Source organism: Diabrotica virgifera, chromosome 5, assembly GCF_917563875.1.
Source record: "Diabrotica virgifera virgifera chromosome 5, PGI_DIABVI_V3a".
NCBI classification, from domain to species: Eukaryota; Metazoa; Arthropoda; class Insecta; order Coleoptera; family Chrysomelidae; genus Diabrotica; species Diabrotica virgifera.
The window spans coordinates 226406400-226420744 of NC_065447.1; the positions used below are offsets into that span (position 1 = coordinate 226406400).

At 36.2% G+C, this 14345-nt stretch overlaps 1 protein-coding gene across 2 annotated transcripts in view; it reads right to left on the reverse strand.

Moving 5' to 3' along the window:
* LOC126885296 (lachesin) overlaps positions 1-14345 on the reverse strand; it is a 909437-nt gene that overhangs the window by 416196 nt on the left and 478896 nt on the right. The gene's annotated exons all lie outside the window — the stretch shown is intronic.

The window sequence follows — 14345 nt, forward strand, 5'->3', positions numbered from 1 at the left end:
CTTTTTGGTTTTCGTTTATCAGGGAATTGCTGATATAAAATTCTTATTGCTAGTAGCACATTTTTGTTATAGTCTCCTAGCACAAAAACCATTTTAATCAGTTACTCATCAGTTACTTATTAAAAAAATTAATATTAGTAATGGTAACAAAGCAACTCGAACTATAAAAATAGTATAATGTCAAATGTTTTAGCAAATTTATTGTCAGAGCCAACTAGGTAGAATCTTGTATATTTTTATTCATATTTTACGCACCAACAATCTTAACTACGTAGGTATTTGGATATCTCATCCAATAATAATAAATTAAGGATCAGTTTAGATTAATACCTACTTTTTTTTTAATTATTTTTGATTGAATATTTGCACAGCCACCTAATAAAAGTTCACGTAATTTTTGTTGCAATTAATGTTTGGATTAAAGAATCACGAATAACTCAAAAAGTAAAGCACTTAGGTATAGGGATCGCTTAGAAAATAAAAAAGACCATAAAATATCATTTCATTAGAATACTAAAATACAGGGACTATTAGAATACTAAAATATTTCATTAGAATACATTAAGAAAATTCAGAAAATACTCATTCCGAGTTTTGACCAACCCTGTATATTGATATTAAACTTTTCGCCATATTATTAATGTTTAACAATAGTAGACTATATTAAAAATCGTTTGACTATAAATAGAAAATTTGATGTCAAATCACTACAATTCTTCAGGGTGTGAATGTTGCTACGAAATTAACATTAAAACGTAATTATCTTTTAATCTACCTCATATAATATTACAAAACCCTATATTTTGAGAAAGAAGACATCGAGGAAAATACAAAAATGTAAAAATATACGTTTTATTTAAAAAAATATAAGTTTATGTCACCTTATCAATACGGGTGACCCTGTATATCTGAAAAAAATTTTAAATTATGGTCCTATCCGTGCCCCAACTTTTACCTAATTAACTTTTTTTTGTATCTCTTACGACAAACGAGTAATTTTACTTTGTCACACTAATGCCCCACCCTGTATGTAGACGATATATTACTGATGATCGAATCACTTTAATGTAGGTTATCGATATTGAATTTGTTTGTCTACCTTAGAACAAAAAATTGGTTCATTGCTGATCGACCAGACCTAAAACCACTTTGATATTTACCAAAAAGCTCCTCTGAATACGCACTTAGCTTAGGTGGCAATATTCCAGTGCACCACTCTTCTGGGATTTGCTCCTCTTACTATTATTTTTTGTATCTGATTAGTAAGAGTGTCGTCCTCTTTCTGTCGTGATACGTCTTTTTTTTGTATTGAGTAGATGTCCTTCTTTATTTATACATATTCTCAGTCTTCGTTTAAACTGTTTTTACATTATTTAGGTATTTATAAAATTTTCTATTTTAGTAGACCCATGAACGTAGAGAATCTGGTCTACTAAAAATGTAAAAAAATAATAAGATTTTGGTTGGATGAACTTGATTTAATGTCGAATACAACCACTCCAATACAAGTTAATTTAAAATAAGTAAATTAATGGAAAAAACAAGTTTTCACCAATTTTCAATAAAATCAATATGAGTAATAAGTACATTAAGAAAACAAACAAAATAGAATGACAAAATGTATTTTTCCACCTACCTCTACCGAAAGTATACTTTTCCTGACCTGATTGTAGGGATCAAAGTCGTACTTTTCCTCCCTAGGGAGTAAAAGTAACAGTGACGTCATGGTATTGTGACGAGTTTCTAACTGAGGCCGGCCCTGCCCCTAGCAGTCACAAACAACGGGGCCACGTCATTGACGAGTAATTTCTCCGCTAAGCCAGAGTATTCCCGATGATGGGCGGAGACATGTCTCAGGCATTCGAAATGTTCTCGAAGCAGAGCCGTATCTATATAAGCGGAGGATTTTTAAGCAGAGGGCGGTCAGTTAATATTTTACCATCGCGTGAATTATTGTAACGTGGCGATCGGGTTATTGAAATGTATATATTTTTTAAAGTAGATAAATAATATTTGTAAATGAATTAAATAAGTTAGAAAGTGTAACATAAATTAGATATTGTTGTAAACTTAAGTGTTAAATGGTAAGTGTTATAAATTAAACAATTTCAAGTAAGTCTTTTATTTATTTAATAATAATTAAAAGTCAATCCGCGTAATATTTTCTAAATAACAGAACAGTGGTGCAGAAGTGAGGATACTTGAAATAAATATCAACGTAAATTTTCGGTTTAAATACAGTGTGGAACCTTTAAAAATAAATTAATATAAATCGTAATAAATAAAGTGTGTGATCATGTCTACCTTGTGTAAGCTAAAAATTGCAGACCTGAGACTTGAATTGGAAGAAAGGGATCTGAGTTCTACTGGTAAAAAGGCTGATCTGGTCGAACGTCTAAAGAACGCTCTTCAGGAAGAGGGTCAAGATCCAGAAACCTATTTGTTTGAAGACAAGCATGCTGCTGTGATCTCGTCGATTTCGAAAGTTTCCTCCGATGTTTCTAAAGTTTCGACAGACATTACATTGTTAGAGAACAAAGTTTCTAGTGAAATCTCCCAAGTTTCCTCGGATGTTTCGAAAGTTTCCTCCGATGTTTCTAAAGTTTCGACAGACATTACATCGTTAGAAAAAAAAGTTTCTAGTGAAATCTCACAAGTTTCCTCGGATGTTTTGAAAGTTTCGACAGACATTATATCGTTAGAGAACAAAGTTTCTAGTGAAATTTCGAAAGTTTCGGGTGATATTTCATCCCTTGACAGCAAAATGACTAACGAGATCTCTAAAGTCACTTCGGATTTTGACGACAAGATATCGTCCATAAAATCTACTTTTGAAGAAAAGATCAAGGAAATAGAAAAGAAAATGGAGGAAACGGAAAAAGTAGACAAAGGTATGGAACCCATCTTAACAGACATTAAAGATGATGAAACCAAATACAAACTGGAGCCACGGTCGATAGTTGAAGGGAGTGTGGGTCATGCTCGTGTTAAGGTGCCAAATTTCGACGGAAAGTCTTCCTGAAACAGTTATGTGAAACAGTTCGAAGCAGGTGCAAGAGCGAACGGATGGTCTGAAAGAGACAAAGCTGTAAACCTGGTTATTGCTCTTCGAGGAGAGGCTTTAGATGTACTTGAGACCATAGCAGTAGAGGAAACTAATGATTATGAACAACTTATGAAGAGACTAAACATGCGCTATGGGCAGGAACATTTGGAGTATGTCTATCAGGCGCGGCTTAAAAATCGACGACAAAAGAAAGATGAAGCTCTTCAAGAATACGAGGTCGATATTGCCAGGTTAGTACGGTATGCATATCCAACAGCTACCGAAGACATGATGGAAAAGTTGGCTGTTCAAACATTCATTGATGGCCTTCGTGATCATGAAATGCAAAGAACACTGCGGTTAGCTCGTCACAAGACGCTGGTCGATGTCTTGTCTGCCGCCCTCGAATACGAATCAGCTACCCAGGCCTCTGGCGGGTACAGTAAAGTTAGGACCGTGAAAGAGGAAGAGGATGAAGACAAACTTGACCAGCTGGTAAATATGGTGGAGGACATTACATCGAAGAAAACGAAGACCATTAATTGCTGCAGTTGTGGCGAAAATGGGCACGCACGGAGTTTAAGTAAGAACGCAAATCAAGAAACTCGCCAGCAGGAAATAAGAGAACGCACAGACCCTAGGGGGGCAGCCTCGACTCAGAACTACTCTAAAGACCATCTAATACTAATAGCTTCTTTGAAATGTCGTGAAGATAGTGTATATGTAGATGGAGAAATAAATGGTAAAAAGTATACATTGTTGGTGAATACCGGAGCGACCAGGACCCATTATACGACCGTCAGTTTTAAACAGCCGTAAGAAACTCTTACCAACGAGGTTGCGACTGCGGACTGCCACAGGTGAAAACGCCAACACCCATGGAGAAATCCAGATACAATTAGGGATTGGAGCAGAAAAGTTCGTCCATACTGTCATAGTTGCAGACATCGAAGAAGATGTTGTATTAGAAATGGACGTAATGAATTTGCATGGATTTCAATTGGATTTTAAGAATAGGGTAATCAAAGTTCGCAACGAGGAGGTATTTCTTCATCCACACGATGACAGCACTGTGCTAGCAGCCATTAAAGAAGATACAGTTGTGCCTGCGAGGAGTGAAACGATCATCGTAGCGCGGCTACAGGGAATTGTGGAAGAAGGAACACCTGTTATGATAGAGCCATGGAACCACGACGAGGAGGTTGGCCGAGGAATCATAATTGGAAAGGAATTGGTTACTTCTGCTAAAGAAATTCCCGTGAGATTGATTAATGTCAATGACTACCCAGTGACCATCAAGAAGGAGACAAAAGTAGGAACTTGTGTACCCGTGACGTCCATAATCCGTCAGACAACAACATCAGATAATTCCAACGACAAGTTCGACCAAATGGTTGCAGTTGCAGGCCAATCTCTAAATCAAGTGGAGAAAAGGAAATTAAGGGAATTTCTTCGGCAATATCGTGACATATTCGTACCGAAAGGAGGAAAGACAGGAAGAACGACAGTTGTCAAACACAAAATTGACACTGGTTCCGCTAGGCCAATTCGTCAAACAGCTCGACGATTACCACAGGCGAAGAGGGAGGAAGCTGAAAGGATTGTTCAAGAAATGAAGAGGGACGGGGTGATAGAATCTTCTACGAGCCCATGGGTCTCTCCGGTGGTCCTGGTCAAGAAGAAAGATGGAACTACGAGGTTCTGTGTGGACTACCGTTTGTTGAACAATGTTACCAAGAAAGATAGTTATCCTCTGCCTCGGATCGACGACACGTTGGACACATTGGCTGGAAGTAAATTGTTTTCTACGTTGGACTTGAAGTCTGGATATTGGCAGGTAGAAATGGATCCAGTGGAGAAGGAGAAGACGGCCTTTACGACAGGATCTGGATTATGGGAATTCAACGTTATGCCGTTCGGACTCTGTAATGCTCCTGCGACATTTGAGAGGCTTATGGAAAATGTGTTAAGAGGGTTATCTTGGAAGACGTGCCTGGTGTATTTAGACGACATAATCGTTTTGGGGGAGACGTTTGAAGACCACCTGAAGAATTTAGAAGACGTTTTTAATCGACTTAAAGCTGCCCAGTTAATGTTGAACCCCAAGAAATGCCAGCTATTTCAAAGTAAAGTCAATTATCTAGGCCATATAGTCAGCAAAGAAGGAGTGGCCGTGGACAAAGGAAAAATCGATTCCATTAAGGAATGGCCGGAACCAACTGATAAACATCAAGTGAGAAGTTTTCTGGGACTATGTACTTACTACCGGAGATTCATTAAGAAGTTTGCAGATATCGCTAAGCCATTAACGCGACTTACAGAGGAAGCAAGGGATTATTGCTGGGATAGAGACTACCAAACAGCCTTTGAAACTTTGAAGAGGCATTTAATTACAGCGCCAATATTAGGGTATCCACTGCCAGAAGGAGAGTTCATCTTAGATACGGATGCAAGTAATGTGGGAATTGGAGGAGTGCTGTCGCAGATCCAAGGAGGACAGGAACGAGTCCTTGGATATTTTAGTAAAGTGCTTTCAAAACCTGAACGAAATTATTGCGTCACGAGAAGAGAACTTCTAGCAGTAGTAAAATCAGTGGAACACTTCTATCAATACCTCTACGGAAGGAAGTTTCTAATCCGAACCGACCATGCCGCCCTTAAATGGTTAATGCAGTTTAAGAATCCAGAGGGTCAGATAGCCAGATGGATTGAACGACTTCAAGAATATGATTTTAAGATCGAGCATCGAGCCGGAGTTAGCCACAGGAACGCTGATTCTCTATCTAGAAGACCGTGTCCAGCAGAATGTTCCCATTGCAACAAAACAGAGTCAAAGGAAGCAGCAGTACTAAGAACAACAGTGGTCAACGACGAGTGGACGCCTACCAAGATCAAGGAAGAACAAGAAAAAGATCCAGTTTTACAGAAGATTCGAAAATGGAAAGAAGAAAATCGTCGACCATCTTGGCCAGAAATATCAAGCCTAGGCTCAGTAGTTAAGACGTATTGGGCCCAGTGGGACTCATTTATCTTGGAAGACAGCTTGCTTAAACGAGTAATAGAAAATGATGATGGTTCAGTGAGGAGAACACAGTTGGTGATTCCAAAGAGCAGAGTAGCCGAAGTACTTCGTCAGTTACACGACAGTCCATCAGGAGGGCATTTTGGTGTAAAGAAGACCCTTCAGAGAATTCGGGAACGATTTTATTGGATGAATAGTTCCGACGATGTGAAGGACTGGTGTAAGAAATGTACTACCTGTGCTACAAGTAACGGACCCTACCGGAAAAGAAAGGCTCCTATGAGACAATACAATGTTGGAAGTCCGTTTGAAAGAATAGCTTTGGATATTGCCGGGCCATTTCCAGAAAGTGACAATGGATGCAAATACATGTTGGTGGTAATGGATTACTTCACGAAGTGGTTGGAGATCTACGCAATTCCAGACCAGAAGGCCGCCACTATTGCAGATGTGTTAATCAAAGACTGCATCAGCCGATTTGGAGTACCTCTGGAGATCCATAGTGACCAAGGAAGGAACTTTGAGAGCGATCTATTTCAAGGAATCTGTGATAAACTAGGCATGAAGAAGACGAGAACCACGGCCTATCATCCGCAATCGGATGGAATGGTGGAGCGTATGAATAGGACAGTCGGCAAGTATTTGACAAAGATGGTGTCCAATCATCAACGAGACTGGGACCAGTACCTTCCGTTCTTCGCAATGGCCTATAGATCTGCTGTTAATGAATCAACTGGCCAAACACCAGCAAAAGTCCTATTTGAACGTGAGATGCGTCTACCCTGTGATCTAGAGTTTGGATGTCGACCTGGAGAAGATGTTGCTGGTGAGGATTACGTGAATGAATTGCGAAGAAGAACGGACGATATACATGAGTTGGTCCGTTCTAATCTTCAGATCGCTAGCGACCGAATGAAGAAACGATACGATACCCAAGCCGAGAGGGGATGTTTCAAGGAGAACGACAAAGTCTGGCTTTATAATCCAAAGAAGCGAACAGGTTGTTCTCCCAAGTTGCAGCAGTTCTGGGAAGGTCCGTACCTCATTGTCAAGAAAATCAATGACGTTATCTACCGAATAAGCAAGATTCCTAGGGGAAAGCCGATGATAGTCCACCATAACCGGTTGGCGCCGTACGAGGGAGACCACGACGTAGATGAAGAAGTGGAGGTAAACCAAGTTCGAGAAATACCTGACCTCACGTTTGAGGAGTTCATGGGGGCCTATGGAGGTACCGGTAAAGCAAGACATGGTGTTACCACTGAAGAAAAGCGAGATTTACTCGCACTTCCCGATGACTATTCACTGGCCCATACCATCCCGGCCAGTATCAAAGACGCACGAGGGTTGGCATCCGCCTTCCGAATGAAGTTTGGTCGAGTTGCAGAACTTCAATGCCAACTGCCAGCTCCTGGCAAAGCATTGAAACTCCAAGATGCATCACGTTACCTATTCTATCTGGTAACAAAAGACACTGTCCATGACCGACCTACCTACCAAGATGTATGGGATGCATTAATTCAATTGAGAGAGCATGTGTTGGAGTCCGACGTGCAAAAGTTAGCCATGCCAAAGTTAGAATGCAGCCAATTAGACTGGAGAGTTATCCGAAATATGGTAGAAGAAATTTTCCAAGACACTGAGGTCCAGGTGTTAGTCTGTTGCAATCCGCATAGTTACTGGTGCGGAGAGAAGACCGTCCCCTGTCACTTTTATACAACTGGGAGTTGTAAAAGAGGGTCCAGTTGCAGATACCAGCATCCAGTTCCAGTCCCGACAAGGTTCCAGGAGGAACCATCTTTTAAGGAGGGGGCAATGTGACGAGTTTCTAACTGAGGCCGGCCCTGCCCCTAGCAGTCACAAACAACGGGGCCACGTCATTGACGAGTAATTTCTCCGCTAAGCCAGAGTATTCCCGATGATGGGCGGAGACATGTCTCAGGCATTCGAAATGTTCTCGAAGCAGAGCCGTATCTATATAAGCGGAGGATTTTTAAGCAGAGGGCGGTCAGTTAATATTTTACCATCGCGTGAATTATTGTAACGTGGCGATCGGGTTATTGAAATGTATATATTTTTTAAAGTAGATAAATAATATTTGTAAATGAATTAAATAAGTTAGAAAGTGTAACATAAATTAGATATTGTTGTAAACTTAAGTGTTAAATTGTAAGTGTTATAAATTAAACAATTTCAAGTAAGTCTTTTATTTATTTAATAATAATTAAAAGTCAATTCGCGTAATATTTTCTAAATAACAGAACAGTATGTAATTGATGAAATATCTTATTGACGCCCTATGCAATATTCTATTATCTATTACGTAAGTATCTATATATATTTTAACGTTTATTTGTAGAACACCCTGTATTTTTCAGAATGGTAAATAACAGAAAAGTGTTATATTTTGGTTTAACAATGTTTACATTAATAATTTGACATATATTTGACAGTTGACAGTTCTACTGTACCTACTTGTTAGTTTTAGTTCTCTTATAAATTTTGTTAGTTAAATAAATAAATTTTTTTAAAATGAAAAAATGACTTGTTATTTGAGGAAGGTGGAAAAATCATATGTATAAAATGGGTGTAAAGTGCATTTTCCTCCCTTGAATGATTACTGCCTTGCGCTACGCGTCGGGCAGTAACTTCATTCTCGGGAGGAAAAGTAGCACTTTCCTCCCTTGTTATACAAATAGCTATTGTAGTAACAAAATCTTGATTTACAATTCTTTCGTTAAATTATTTTGTTTTTATCTGTTCGAAAATTGACGGGTGAATTTAAAATACTCTTCCATCGACAAAAAATAAAGCGAGATCCTCGTCAATGGATTTGACGAAGATTTGGCTGGTCAGAGAAATAAATAAAAGAAAAGCGAAAAACATGAAAAGCTAAAACAATAAAACATTTTTTGCTTTGCCAGCAAATCCTTAACACGTATGTGGATTTCTATGTAAGCTCTTTCATATTTTTACAGTTATAAAGAATGGCGTTTAAAACATACTAAACTTCAGAGGTAATAATAAAAATGATAGCACTCGAGAATAACACATTTAATGGGGCAGACTGAGCGCTGAATATATAAAGGCCTCTAAAAAACTGTTTATTGAAAAGTGGTTTATTTATTCACGTGGAATTAAAAGACAAAAATACTGGCAAATATAAAACTTTGAAACATTAAACAAGCAGTGAAAATATTATAGTGAATGATCTATACTGACAAACCTTCCTAGCCCAGTTAAATAAAATTTTATTTTTCTACGGCCGTGCTAAAAGAGCCACTTTCACGCACGCATTTCGTTTCCGAAAGTTGCACTTTCCCGCACGGCATGCGTGAAAGTAAATTTTCCCGCACAGCGTGCGGGAAAGTAAAATACCTTGTAATATGGCATTATAATATATTATAATACATGCAATCAACTAATATTTAGATATTATTTACTAATTTATTTCAAATTTATCTTATTGTGTTCATGTTTTAATGAAATTAGCGCGATTATTTCATTCATAGGAGATTCTGACCAATAGAAAGCTACAGAAATGCAAATTAAGGTGATAATTTTTGATAATATCCCGTCGTTAAGTACAGTATTTCTCATGATCATCTTTCAGTGCGTCACAGTTTTTCGATTTCTTTGTAACGCATTAAATTGTATGTGACAGAAAAAAAGGCACGTCGGTGATTACATTTCGTCGGTGACATTTTTATAACATTTATTCTAGTTATTCTAGTTTTCGATAGATGGCGCCATAATAAAAAAATAATTTTTTTTAATTAGATAATAATATTACAAATATAATCTGTATAATTTATAAGACTATACAAATCAGAGAAAATACCATTTTATAAATGCAAGAAACACATTTGATTTGTTTTTATTCCAAATTGAAAATAAAATGTGACAACTGTCAGATTTAACTAAAATGTCATGTTAGAATAAATGTATTAAATGTGTATTATCACGGACTTACCCTTTTTCCTCTCATTTGTTACGCACTGAAAAATGATCATGAAAAGGACAATATATTACGTCAGATGCCCTTCGTTGCTACGAAAAAATACATTCAGTGACATTAATGACAATTAATGTTTTAAAAATTATAAAAGTGATGACTTTCAATCGTCAAATATTTATAAAAACTGTGTGTTTAATGGTACTAATTTGTACTTACATAAATAATTTACAATAAAATTTTGGTTTCGAACAGTTTTATTCATGAAATAATCGCATCAAATTGCACTCGAGCTCTGAAATTAATATAGAATTTTTGCTCTCGTGACACTTTGACATAATTTCACTCGCCTTCGGCTCGTGAAATTAAAACTGTCAAAGTGTCACTCGGGAAAAATTCAATAATTTCAGAGCTCTTGTGCAATTACTACTGATTATTTCATTCATAGGAGATTCTGACCAATAGAAAGCTACAGACATGGAAATTAAGGTGATAATTTTTGATAATCTCCCGTCGTTAAGCATATTACGTCGGATGCCCTTCGTTGCTACGAAAAAATACATTCAGTGACATTAATGACAAATGTTTTAAAAATTATAAAAGTGATGACTTTCAACCGTCAAATACATATTTATAACAACTGTGTGTTTAATTTCACTAATTGGTACTTACATATATAAATTACAATAAAATTTTGGTTTTGAACAGTTTTATTCATGAAATAATCGCAACAAATTGCACTCTAAAATTAATATAGAATTTTTGCCCTCGTCACACTTTGACATAATTTCACTCGCCTTCGGCTCGTGAAATTAAAACTGCCAAAGTGACACTCGGGAAAAATTCGATAATTTTAGAGCTCTTGTGCAATTGCTACTGATAATTCGATGAAATAAAATTATTTTGACGTAATATTTAAAAGTCAGATCAGTAGAAAATTACAATAGTTTTGAATCGTCGTCATGGAAACCAATATCGTCGTCGTGGTAACTCATTACATTGAAAGTTTGGTTTTGACAACCTTGTCAAATAATTAATTTGTGTACTTTCACTTCTAAATAAAAATTGATATAACTCTATTTTTTGTGGCTGTTTTCCAAACGTACCGCCCTAGAAAAAATATTGTACCTAACTCATGCGTAAAGTGTCTTCCCCGCACTCGACTGCTTGCCCAAACTTTTCGCTTTTCAACGCAATGAAAAGTTGACGTTTACTGGGTACCGTCACTTTATCGCCCTAGCGCGTAAAGTTTGATTTTACGCTCGTTGTCCATAGCAACCGTACAACCATACAATACAAACACATTGAACATTCAAACTGAAAGATATAAAAGTTAACGTTATGGCATTATAATGACAGATATAAAATAGATACAATAAAGTTAATGATTTAAAAATAGTTTCATTTAATTAAGTGATTGTAGAAAAAATGTTGTATGTATTATAAGCGCAAAGTGACATTATTACTTTCGAGTAATTACCGCTCTCCACTACGCGTCGAGCGGTAACTCGTATTCTCAAACAATAATGTATCACTTTTCGCTCTTAATACATAAATAACTATTACAAGTTTTTTTTTACATTTTGAATCAATTTTCACATTGTGACTGTTTCTAAATCAAAGTTTAGACCAAAAAAGTTATATATTTATTAAAACGTCAAAATGACCAAATAATGATTTTTTTTAAACCCCTTTCGAAAAACTCGCCAAAAGTCGTCGGTCAACGGTGAGGTGGATTACTTCATTATGCCATTTATAACTTGCTGTGTGTCTTTGCTCTTGTCGTGACTATTTTCCACTTATTCCTGTCCTTGCATTGAACTTTCCAGTCTTTAAATTAATTTCTTTTATATTTTCTTCTATATCATCCAGCTATCTTCTTCTAGGTCTTCCTCTACACCTGGGCCATAATGGTGTCCAGTTATTTATCCTTCTCAACATATCTGATTGTGGACGTCTCTTTATATGTCCTATCTATTTTAAGCGAAGAGATTTTATGTATCTTACTAATTTTCTCCCTTTAATCCTTCTTCAATTTTCATTATCATTTCCCCCTCCCGTCGGTCACGACGGCTCACTTGGAAGAGGCGCAGTCGATCGACAAGTTTAGTGGATTTGCGAGGGACGGTTCGAGCCCCAGACAAGTCATGAAATTAATAAAAGGCCAACGTCGGTAGTAAAAAATTCAACAGAATCTACGACTTGGTCTGGAATAACTGGCGTCTGATCGGCCTATGGAGGAGCGGTACGGTTGCAGCTTGGTGATACTCCTCCATAGATCCCTACCGAAGGGCGTTGACGCCTAATAACGGTGTACACATACATTTCTCCCTCTCTTGTTACATTGTGGCTTAGTATCGTTCTCATTATTTTTTCTTTCAAAAATTTCAGAAGGATATCATTCTTTCTTTTTAATCACTGTTGTTTCCATCCTTATGTAACAACAGGTCTTATCAAGGTCGTATATAGGTTCATTCTTCTTCTTTTACTTAGAGCTTCTCAGCAGATTTCTATTCATTGCATACGCTTTTTTGCCTTCTAGAATTCTTTCCTCTGTTCTCTTTTTTCGGGTTTCTTTATTGTTACTCTAAGTAGCCTTAAGGTGGATACAGTTTCAAATTTATGGTTCTGTGTTATTAGATATTTCTGAGATGTTGTGACGTTTTTCGCTATCGTCCTGTATTTTATTTTGTACTGGTATATCTCTAGCCTTATTCTCTTTGCTTCCTTATCTAATTTTTCAACTGATTTTATAAGCGTCACCTTCGTCTTCGCTATGATGACTAAATCATCTGCATATGATATTATTTGAAGTTGATCTGTAATAATGTTTTTGTTTTCAAAGTTTGTCCTCATTATTATTGTTCCAGGTATTGTATCAGGTTAAACAGTGTCGGGGAGATAGAGTCACCTTGTTTTATGCCTTTGTATACTTTGATCCCTTAGAAGTTGTTCCGTTGAAATTGATCTTTGCTGTGGTGTTCTTTATGCTCACTGTTAGCATCCGTCGTAATTTTTCTGGGATTTCATAATACTCTAGCTCTTCCATAATTTTTTTCCTATTAATTGTATTAAAAGAGCTTTTGAAATCTATGAATATACACGAACATTTCTCTGTTTTATTTTCTCGATTTTTGAATTATTTTTGGACATATTTTTTACACTTATAAAGAATGGCGTTTAAAAATGGTTCTGCCTTATTAGCTATTTCTGATTTATTGTGTCGTCCTTCCCGATAGTCATGTATATTACTTTGTACTAGTTTATCTCTAGCCTTACACTCTTTGCTTCCTAATCTAATTATTCAACTGATTTTAGTGTCATCTCCGTTTTCGCTATGATGACGAGATCATCTGCATATGCTCTTACTTGAAGTTGATCGCTAATAATGTTTTTGTTTGCAAAATTTGTCCTCCTTATTACTGTTTTCATCATCAGGTTAAACAGTGTCAGGGAAATAGAGTCACCTTGCTTCACGCCTTTGTTTACTTTGATCTCCTTAGAAGTTGGTAGCATATGTCGTAATTTTCCTGGAATTCCAATATTCTCTAGCTCTTCCATTATTTTCGTCCGATTAATTGTATTAAAGGCGATATATTGGAAAACATCGATTTCCATTTTGTAACTTCAAAGGGGTATTTTTATGTGCACATGTATTAAGGTATGTTAGGTCAATCTAACTATTTTTGACCCCAGAACCTATTTTTGCCTTTTTGTTACACCATGTATAACTCCCACAAATATATTGATTGTAATATAGATATCATTAATAATTAATATATTATATATTTATTTATTAATATAGATATCATTAATAATGAATATATTATATATTTATTTATTTACTCATTATTTCACCAAAAATGGGCAATCAAGAGATAACTTATAACTGGTTAGTTAAATTTGCAATATATTTTCCTTCATGTTATAAATTATTTCGAGGTTTTGACATATTCGAAACGACAAGTTAATCCAACCCGATGTTCGTAATAATTATCGAATATCCCGAAATTGTTTCGAAGCGGGTAAAATATAGACAAATTTATGAATATTTAAATTGTAATTAACAAATAGGTCCATAGAGTTTCAAATAAAAAGTACACAAATATTCTTTTACATAATATATTTTCATTATCGAAAACATTATATTTTATATACAGAGAGGTTCAAAATTGTGGATTAAATTCACTTTGTCGAGAATAGGCCGCTTGGGAGAAAAATCCCGAGACAGGTCGATTTTTATTCATAAATTATCATTTATTGACATATATATTACACTAGTGATGTCATCCATCTGGTTATGACGGCGTAATCTATGATTT